Source organism: Physeter macrocephalus, chromosome 6 (genome assembly GCF_002837175.3).
Source record: "Physeter macrocephalus isolate SW-GA chromosome 6, ASM283717v5, whole genome shotgun sequence".
Taxonomy (NCBI): domain Eukaryota; kingdom Metazoa; phylum Chordata; class Mammalia; order Artiodactyla; family Physeteridae; genus Physeter; species Physeter macrocephalus.
Genome location: NC_041219.1, coordinates 77,288,587 through 77,299,893, shown reverse-complemented (window position 1 = coordinate 77,299,893; position 11,307 = coordinate 77,288,587). Strand labels below are relative to the sequence as shown.

At 40.3% G+C, this 11,307-nt stretch overlaps 1 pseudogene; it reads left to right on the top strand.

Moving 5' to 3' along the window:
* Positions 1–9,285: 9,285 nt before the first annotated feature.
* Positions 9,286–10,729, top strand: LOC102987748 (post-GPI attachment to proteins factor 4-like; annotated as a pseudogene).
* Positions 10,730–11,307: the final 578 nt, after the last annotated feature.

Sequence of the window (11,307 nt, the reverse complement as noted above, 5' to 3'; positions counted from 1 at the left end):
CAGTACTGCTCTGTGTTAAGAGAAATAGTGTAAAAGTGTTGGTGTCTGATAGAATAAGTTTACACTTATATGCTAGCCCATTAAGTTGTCTTTTTCTCTCTTAAAGTATGAGAAACTTAATTTAGCTACAAAAGGGACTGCACAGGAATTAGATTTAAGCCCTCTTACTTGGCCTCTGTCTAAACTTAAGCATTTATTGCTTTAGTACTACTACTTTCTGAGACTTTTGCCCACCCATAGCAATTTTTTTCTAGTTTTATTGAGGTGTAATTGACATATAGCACTAATGTATACAGCATAATGATTTGACTTACATCATGAAATGATTACCACAGTAAGTTTAGTGAATATCCACCATCTCATACAGATACACATTAAAGAAATAGAAAAAAAGTTCTTTTCTTGTGACGAGAACTCTTAGGATTTGCTCTCTCAAAAAATTTCATATACAACATATAGCAGTGGTCATTATATTTATCATGTTGTATATCACATCCTTAATATTTATCTTGTAACTGGAAGTTTCTATCTTCATCCAATTCTCCCTCCCCAATACCCCCTCTTGTAACTACAAATCTGATCTCTTTTTCTGTGAGTGTGTTTGTTTGTTTTTGAAGTGTAATTGACCTACTCACTGTTTTAGTTCTTGGTATACCACAGAGTGATTCGATATTTCTAGACCTTTTAAAATGATCATCACGATAAGTGTAGGTGTCATCCATCACCATACAAAGATATTACATATTTATTGACTATATTCCCCACACTATACATTACATACTTGTGACTCATTTATTTTGTAAGTGAAAGTCAGTACCTCTTAATCTCCCTCACCTATTTCTCTCCTCCCCCCTCCCTCTGGCAACCACCTGTTTATTCTTTGTATCTATGATTCTGTTCTGTTTAGTTATGTTTGTTCATTTGTTTTCTTTTTTAGATTGCACATATAAGTGAAATCATACAAGACTTGTCTTTCTCTGTTGGACTTATTTCACTTACCTTAACATTCTCTAAGTCCATCCATGTTGTAAATGGCAAGATTTCATTCTTTTCTATGGCTGAGTAATATTCCATTGTGTGTATGTATATATACATATATACAAATATATATATATATTCCACTTCTTTATCCATTTAACGATTGATGCACACTTCGGTAGTTTCCATATCTTGGCTATTGTAAATAATGCTGCAATGAACATGGGGTGGATATATTCTTTCTAATTAGTGTTTTCATTTTCTTTGGATAAATAACCAGGGAATTCATGGGTCATATGGCAGTTTTATTTTTAATTTTTTGAGGAATCTCCATACTGTTTTCCATAGTGGCTGCACCAATTTACATTCCCACCAACAGTGCACGAGGGCTCCCTTTTCTCCACATCCTTGACAACACTTGTTATTTGCTGTCTTTTTGATAATAGCAGTTCTGACAGGTGTGATGTGATATCTTTATAGTGGTTTTGATTTGCATTTCCCTGATGATTAGTGATGTTAAGCATCTTTTCATGTACCTATTGGATATTTGTATGCCTTCTTTGGAAAATGTCTATTGAGGTCCTCTACCCATGTTTTTAATTGGGTTGTTTGTTTTGATGTGGAGTTGTATGAGTCCTTTATATGTTTTGAATATTAATCCCTTGTCAGAGATTACATTTGCAATAACTTCTTTCATTCAAGAGGTGGCCTATTCATTTTGTTGGTTTTTTTCCTTCACTGTACAAAAGCTTCCTAGTTTGATGTACTCCCATCTGTTTATTTAATTTTTAAAATTTTGTTTTCCTTGCCTGAGGAGAAATATCCAAAAAGTATTGCTAAGATCAATATCAGAGCATACTGCCTAGGTTTTATTTCGAGGAGTTTTATCGTTCCAAGCCTTACGTTTAAGTCTTTATTCCATTTTGACTTTATTTTTGTGTATGGTGTGAGAGAATAGTCCTGTTCTGATTACTGTAGCTTTGTAGTATAGTTTGAAATCAGGGAGTGTGATACCTCCATCTTTGTTCTTCTTTCTCAAGATCATGTTGGCTATTTTGGGTCTTTTGTGTTTCCATACAAATTTTAGACTTATTTGTTCTAATTCTGTGAAAAATGCCATTTTGATGAAGATTGCACTGAATCTGTAGATTGCCTTAGATAGTATGGTCATTTTAGCAATATTAATTATTTGAATCAATGAGCACTGTATATTTTTCCCTTTGTTTATGTCATATTCAATTTCGTTCATCAGTGTCTTAAGCTCTCCTATAAGTTTTACTTCTTCCTTTTCAATTTCAAATTATTTTATTTCTTTTATTTTTAACATCTTTATTGGAGTATAATTGCTTTACATTGTTGTGTTAGTTGCTGCTGTATAAAAAGTGAACGAGCTATACGTATACTTATATCCCCACCTCCCCTCCCTCTTGCATCTCTCTCCCACCCTCCCTATCCCACCCATCTAAGTGGGCACAAATTGCTGAATTGATCTCCCTGTGCTATGCGGCTGCTTCCCACTAGCTATCTATTTTATATTTGGTAGTGTATATATGTCAATGCCACTCTCTCACTTCATCCTAGCTTACCCTTCCCCCTCCCCGTGTCCTTAAGTCCATTCTCTATGTCTGCATCTTTACTCCTGTCCTGCACCTACGTTCTTCAGAACCATTTTCTTTTTTTTAGATTCCATATACATGTGTTAGCATATGATATTTGTTTTTCTCTTTCTGACATACTTCACTCTGTATGACAGGCTCTAGGTCCATCCACCTCACTACAAATAACTCAATTTCGTTTCTTTTTATGGCTGAGTAATATTCCATTGTATATATCCACACCCTCTCCAACATTTACTGTTTGTAGATTTTTTGATGATGGCCATTCTGACCAGTGTGAGGTAATTTGTAGTTTTGATTTGCATTTCTCTAATGATTAGTGATGTTGAGCATCCTTTCATGTGTTTCTTGGCAATCTGTATATCTTCTTTAGAGAAATGTTTATTTAGGTCTTCTGCCCATTTTTGGATTGGGTTGTTTGTTTTTTTGGTATTGAGCTGCATGAGCTGCTTGTATATTTTGGAGATTAATCCTTTGACAGTTGCTTCATTTGCAAATATTTTCTCCCATTCTGAGGGTTGTCTTTTCGTCTTCTTTATGGTTTCCTTTGCTGTGCAAAAGAAAGCAAAGAAAAAAAAAACTTAAAAATACCTTGACATAAATGAAAATTGAAACAACATACCACAAATCCAAAATTTATGAGATGCAGGAAAAGCAGTTCTGAGAGGGAAGTTTATAGTTGATAAATGCATACATTAAGGAGAAAGGAGAAATAAAGAGCTCAAATAAACTACCTAACTTTAGACCACATAAAAGTAGAAAAAAGGAAAAAACTAAGCCCAAAGTTAGCAGATGGAAGGAAATAACAAAGATCAGAGAGGGAATAAATAAAATAGAGACTAAAAAGACAATAGAAAAAAATGGACAAGAACAGAGAACCCAGAAATAAATCCATGCATATATGGTCAATTAATGTATGACAAAGAAACAAGAACATGCAGTAGGAAAAGATAGTCTCTTCAATAAAAGATATTGAGAAAACCACATGCAAAAGAATGAAACTGAATCCCTACCTTACACCATACACAAAAATCAACTCAAAATGGATTAAGGACTTGAATATGAGACCTGAAACAAAAAACTCCTAGAAGTAAACATAGATAGTAAGCTCCTTGATATAAGCCTTGGTGATTATTTTTTGGATTTGACACCAAAACAAAGGCAACAAAAGCAAAAATAAACAGGACTACATCAAATTTAAAAATTTCTGCACAGCAATGAAATCATCAACAAAATGAAAGGGCAACCTGTGGAGTGGGAGAAAATATGCACAAATCAAATATCTGATAAGGGGTTAATATTCAAAATACATAAAGAGCTCATACCACGCAAAAGCAAAAAACAAACAATCCAATTGATAACTTGGTAGAGGAACTGAATAGACATTTTCCCAAATAAATGGCCATATAAATGCAAACAGGTACATGAAAAGGTGCTCAGCATCATTAATCATCAGGGAAATGCAAATCAAAACCACAATGAGATATTACCTCACAACTGTTAAAATGGCTATTATCAAAAAGACAAGAAATACAAGTGTTGGTGAGGATATGGAGAAAAGGGAAACCTCATATACTGTTGGTGGGAATGTAAATTGGTGCAGCCACTATGGAAAACAGTATGTATGTTCCTCAAAAAATTAAAGATAGAACTACCACATGATTAAGCAACACTTCTGGATATATACGAAGTAAATGAAAACAAGATATTGAAGAGATATCTTCACGCTCATGTTCACTGTAGCATTTTTCACAATAATAATAGTCAAGATATGGAAACAGCCCAAGTGGTGTTGGTCAATAGTTGAGTGGATAAAGTTCAGCAAATATATATATATATTTCAGCCATGAGAAAGATGAAAATCTGCTGTGTGCAACAATGTGGATTGAATTTGATAGCATTATGCTAAGTGAATGAAGTCAGAGAGAGAAAAATAAATACTGTCTGATGTCACTTATATGTGGAATCTAAAAAAGCCAAATTCATAGAAACAGATACTAGAATGGTGGTTGCCAAGGTCAGGGGCTGGGAGGTGGATGGGAAGGAGCCATACTGGGCAAAGAGTACAAACTTCCAGTTATAATATTAATAAGTTCTGGCGATCTAAGGTACAGCATAATGATTATAGTTAATATTACTGTATTATATACTTGAAGGTTGCTAAGAGATAAGATCTTAAATGTTCTTATCACAAAAAAAGAAATGGTAATTATGTAATTATGCAGGTATTAGTTAACACTATGGTGGTAATCATTTTGCAATACATAACTGTGTCAAATCAACATGTTGTACATCTTGAAGTTACACATTGTTATGTATCAATTGTATCTCAATAAAAGTGGAAAAATTATTCTCTTTAACCCATACTGAAATTGTAATGTGGTGTGGGAACGTCTAGAGAGGTAAATCTATTTTAAAAAGTCCCAAGTTTGCTTTTACCTTCTTGCATTTCCAAATTTGGTTTCCCAACTCAGCAAATCTGGAAATTTGATGTCAGTTTGTCCAAATTTTTGGGGGAAAAACAACCCCAGATTAACTGGGCTAGTGCTCATTAGTTTAATTTTCATCTGAAAATCAATTTAATAATTCATAATATAAAATGGTTTTTCCAATATGGAACCATACTTTTTTTTTTTTTTTTTTTTTTCCGGTACGTGGGCCTCTCACTGTTGTGGCTTCTCCCGTTGCGGAGCACAGGCTCCGGACGCGCAGGCTCAGCGGCCATGGCTCACGGGCCCAGCCGCTCCGCCGCATGTGGGATCTTCCCAGACCGGGGCACGAACCCGTGTCCCCTGCATCGGCAGGCGGATTCGCAACCACTGCGGCACCAGGGAAGCCCTGGAACCATACTTTAGAAACCAAATTATTGAGTACATGAATCAGAGGATGCCTGGAGGAAGGGCACTTCTTAGGAGGAGTACTCCTTTCTTCATCCAGTAGCAGAGATGCACTACTTCCAGTTCCCCTCCGCATTCTTCTTTTCAACATCTTAAACGATTCATTAATTTTGATCAAATTGCTCATTAAGAGAAAGATTTATGAACTATATAACATTACATAAATATTAAGTATTAAATTTAGAAATACCTCTTATATGAAAACTTGATATATTTTTCTTAATAGCTAGGAAGTTTGACTTTCATCTATGAATATCTATGTATTTTTATTAGGTAGGAGTTATATAATTTTTGTTCCAGTTTTGTTTTGGCTTCCAGGAAATTCTGGGTTAGATTTTCTGTTCAATTGTGGAAGTTGCCCTTAGACTGAATTTCCAAAACAATGATCACTCCCATAAGGTTACACAGCCCTTGTTCTCCCGTCGTTTGTGCTATGGATTTATTATATATGTATTTTATTATAAACCCAGATCAAATACTGACGTATCAAAGATATGCATAATGATAAATGAAAAGAAGAAAAATTAGGCTTAACATAAGAAAAATTTCCCATATTTGACGAATTTTGACCTTTGAAAATATTAGTTTCATAAGGTTTAACCTAATAATGAACAAATGAAGATGTTATCTATAATTACTTCAGTTCATTTTTGAAAGAGGTTGTTTACCAACATCTTTAATAAAATTTGTATCTTAATGGGAAGAACATTTTCAAACTACAGATATATTCACTCCCTTAGCGTATCCCTTTTCCCACTTACTGATGGGTGATGGGAACTGGAAAAAAATCTTTGATCCCATTTCGATAGCAGCGTTTAGACTTTTATCACTTGGTAGCTCTTTGTTCCTACCACACACGTGCCACATATTCTGAGTAAACTATCCTCACAAACGTCTTACAACCTGATTTTAATAATAATTTTACAAATAAAAATACACTTTTTTCTTTTCTTCTGAGTGAAAATAAAACATGCATATTTCTTTAGGTCTACAGACAATTTGCTGAAAGCTTCCCAAGCACAGTGTGAATGTACACTTAAAAATCAACTCCTTAACATGTACGGAACAGTAATGCCACATTAACTTAGACAACTTATTTAAAAAAACAACTAGTGTTTAGTTTACAATTACAGCAGCTGAAGTCAATTCCAAATGCCTGCGTGAAGTTCTGATTTCTGATATTTTTCTGGCACATGCTCACTGTGGCTGCATTGGAGCAATTGAGAGATTCACTGTGCCTGCGGTGGACACAGGGAATCTTAAAGGAACAAAACATCTAGGCACGTCATTACAGAATTAGGATAAAATTTGCTTTTATTGGAGTAAACGCAGCAAAAGTGACTATGACACCCTGCAGTAACAATGACAGCATAGTTACTACTCAGTCTTTCCCAATTTTTTCCTGCTATGCTCCTCAGTGGGATCCAAGGTATTGGATTACTTGCCAAGGAGTCGTTTAAAGTCTAAATGACAAGCCAGGGCATTTAAAAATTGCTGATATGCAATATACACCAGAAGCAGTTTAGGTGAAGTCTGTCTCATTACCTTGTGATGGTGGATATTATTCAGGGAAATAATAGTTCATTACCCATTAAATATTTGTAAAAATGCTCAGTGTATTCCAAACTGAGACAGGGTTTTTATCTTTCAGCTAAATTATCGATGCTGTTTTCTGGACAACTCATGCTATTCAGATGTGTGGAGAAAAAACTAATAAATGATTAAATAGTAATAATACAGTTATATAGGGGGAAATATCTGATGACCCATTACTGCAGTAAAAATTGTAATAAGTTTGGGTTGTATACAGTCCAATTTCCAGAAAGAAAAAAGAATGGCTCATTTCCTTTGGAAGTTCTCCATGGTTTTGACTAGGTTCTCCCCTTTGAGCATGTGCGCACGCGCACGGGCACACACACAAACACTCACATATGTTTTTTAAGAGTTCCCTTCACAATAGTGTTTCATATCATTTTTAGCTGGAGGAAGGTACAGGAAGGAAATGTCCAAGATTTGGTGTTTACTTGGACCATGTCATTAACATTTCCAATTCGTTGAGTGGTTTTCATGTTTTCCAGAAGTCCTCACCCTGTAAAAGCTGATAGATGGGCTGACAGAGCCTTCCAGGCTTGTGTTGGTATAATATGAGCCAAATGCCTGGAAACAATAAAACAGCAATTTTCTGAGAGATTTACCTGCAGGAAAAGCCAGGAACATAAAGGCCATTTTCAGTTTCCTGCCTTAAGCTTCTTCTTTTCTCTCAGTCCAGGGGGGGTTTGGGAGAGCTGGATCCTGTCAGGTTAACTGAGGGTGACATTAAATGTAATCTCAGCAGCAGCCGCTGTGATGGCTCCAAGGGAAAGACCACTGGAGCAGGAATCAGAGAACTGGGCTCCGGTCTGGCCAGAGTGGAGGCTTCGTGTCATGAACAACAGAAGCAAAGGCTGCAGGGGTTGGGAGATGTCAGATCTTTTCTCTTAAAAGCCGGACAAGGTCATCCAGTCATGAGCAGCTACAAACCAAGGGAAGGTTCCTCCCCAGTTAAGCCCATCACAGCTGAGCCAGACTGTCTGAAATTCATGGGGGCATCGTCCACACCACTGCATTCTAGAGGGCTGAGCCTCAAAACTGGGTCTCTTTATGTCACAAGACAGGAAGGAATATGCATCCTGGACTCAGTGCCCTAAAGAGAGATTAAGGTTAAGGAGGCCTGGACTAAAGTGATGTGAAGGGCTACCAGTGGGATCTTGGTTCCCCTAGTTAGTTTTAACAGTAATCAATTAATTGTAACCTTAACCCTGAAATGCCACATCCAAGTCCACAGCCCACTGGATACTTTCTGATTTAAAAGGAATAGAACGGGCTTCCCTGGTGGCGCAGCGGTTGAGAATCCGCCTGCCGATGCAGGGGACACGGGTTCGTGCCCCGGTCCGGGAGGATCCCACGTGCCGCGGAGCGGCCGGGCCCGTGAGCCGTGGCCGCTGAGCCTGCGCGTCCGGAGCCTGTGCTCCGCAACGGGAGAGGCCACGGCAGTGAGAGGCCCGCGTACCACAAAAAAATAAATAAATAAATAAAATGCATAGAACTATGTGAATTTTGCCTACCATTGCCATTTTTTCTTTGGCAAACTAAACTTTGGCATGTATTTTATATTCGTGTTCACACAGTACTCCTTGCTTCTTCCGAACGTTAAATAACCATAAACTTAAAAGAAGCTATCTGAGTGACTTAAGAAAATAATAATAAAATAATTTCTTTCAACGTAACTTCGGTTAAACCGTGAACCAGCTCTCACCCTGAAAAATCTGTTTTTTTAGGGTTTAAAAATCATAAGCCTTAAGCTCAGAGTCTACATATACAGCCATGTGGCAGGATGACATAAGAAATTCCCTGTGGCAGGATAACACGATGGAGACGTTTACTAAACAATGAGAGAGAAAGTTTTCTCTTTCCCCACTCAAGAGGGTGAGCAGGCTGTTGGTCTAGAGGAACGAAGTCCCCTTATTTGGCGGCAGGGTTAGGAGCCTTTTTAAAGCTTAGGCTCAAGAAGGTGAAGGAGGAGGGGCAAACCAGTTATTTTTTCCTTGTTTTCTAATCCTAGGTTTTGACTGGTGTGGACCTATCTGGCCCATTCTCAGGAGGCGCAGGATTTGAACAGCGTGGTCCGTGGATGCCTGGGGCATGAACCCACAATCCTGCCGCCTTGAAAGTCTCAGTAGGGCCAATAGCCAAACCACATGGTCACAGAATAGCAGGACTGTGAATATCAGGTGATCCTCTGCGTGGCAGTCATAATGGGCTCGAGACCAGAAGCTTCACTGCGGCCTCACTCGTGGCGCTGGCCGCTTCCTGCCGGAGGACTGCCGGAACCCCAGAAGGGTGTCCCCCGCGCAGCCAGGGCCAGCCTCCGTGCAGGGATGACTGAATGTCGCAGCGAGGGCACTTCCCTACCCCTCGCCTGCTTCTGTGGCACCGTGAGTCCGACAGAAAGGCGCGAGCTGGGCGTGTGCGAGTCCAGGTTTGACTTGCACTGATTCTGGCCTGCAGTCCGGGATGGTTTGTTCTTGGGACCAGACCTGACCAGAAGTTGACCTCCTGAGTACTTCAACCTCTCCAGCTGCCATGCTCTTCCAGAGCCTGAGACGGCTCTCCCGGGGCAGCACTGCTGTTCAGCTCTTCATCTTAACGGTGGTGACCTTTGGTCTCCTGGCCGCCCTGGCCTGTCACTGGCTTCTGAACTTTTACTTCTACCTGCGCCACTGGCATCTGAACCGAACGAACCTGCAGCAAAGCTTGAGAGAGGGTGAAGCTGCCCTCCTCTGCCCTCTGTCGACGGCTCGGTGCCCATCGTCTGGCACCCCCATCGCCGCCCCTGGCTGGTCATCACCATCATCACGGTGGACAGGCAACCTGGCTTCCACTATGTCCTGCAGGTCATGTCCCAGTTTCATCAGCTCCTTCAACAATGGGGCCCCCAGTGCGAGGGGCACCAACTTTTCCTGTGCAATGTGCAGTGAAGCGTGAGCCATTTAGATGCCAAGCTGCTGTCCAAGGACGTCTCTGCGGCCAACAGCTACGAGGGCACGGAGGACGACCAACTCGTTTGAGAAAGAGAAGCAGCACTGTCTGTTTTCTGGAACCCTCCCTACAGACCTACGACCCAGACTACGTCCTGATGGTGGAAGACGACCCCGTTCCAGAAGAGCAGATCTTCGCAGTCTTGGAGCACCTTCTTCGGGCTCGCTTCTCCGAGCCGCACCTCAGAGCTGCACTTTATCTAAAGCTCTGTCACCCTGCGAGGCTCCAGCACTACATCAGCCGGAGCCCATGCGGATCCTGAAGCAGGTTGGCGTCGGCATGTTGCTGGGGCCCTTACAGTTTGCCAGCCGGCCAGGGTTTAGCTAACCCGTCGTGCTCTTCTTCTTCCTGTACAGCATGGGTCAGGTAGAGCTGGTGGACCAGCACTATTTCCTGGAGCTGCGGCAGCTGCGTCCTTCCCCGTACAGCGTGGTCCCTGCTTTGCAGTTTTGCACCCTGGCAATACCTGCCCGGGTGGCCCGCCAGACCCTCACCTACCTGTCCCAGGTGTATTGCCACAAGGGCTTCGGCAAGAACATGGCACTGTACTCACTGCTGAGGGCCAAGGGGGAGCGGGCCTATGTGGTGGAGCCCAATCTTGTGAAACACATCGGGCTCTTCACAAGCCTTCGGTACAACTTTCACCCCAGTCTGCTCTAGCTTGCCAAGAAATGCCTTTCTGAATTGGCCACTTCTTGGAGATGCAACTATTGAGCTCTTTATTTGGACATGGTTGCTTGCAGATATTTCATTGCCTTAAGTTTGCTAGGGGTATAGGTACTCGGATGACTGAAGAACATGCAAGTCAAGAACCTTGGCTTTGGTAACTCCCTGGCAGGAGCAAACTATTCACCATGTGTCCAGACCTCTGGCCCTCCACACAGCCACATTGCTTCATGCAGTCTGACCCACCCAACGAGGAGCATTTAAATATCACTTAAATTCTCCAATTGTTTATTGATTGGCTTCGCGATAGAGCTTGTGACTGCCAAAAATATTGTGCACAGTGATATGACTGGTTTAGGATTTTAAGGGTAGAACTTGGTGAAAGGTGAGATTCTCTTGCAATGATTTCTTTCTCATTGGGAATAAGAATGGATGTATGTTTAGAATATATGTCCCAAGAGGCAGGACCATATTGACAGATTCTATTTGTTTCCTTGATCTGGAGTAATAAAAGTGGACAAAAGCCACACAGTGCCCAGCATCTTGCAGGTGTTACCTGGCATTTTCTTTTC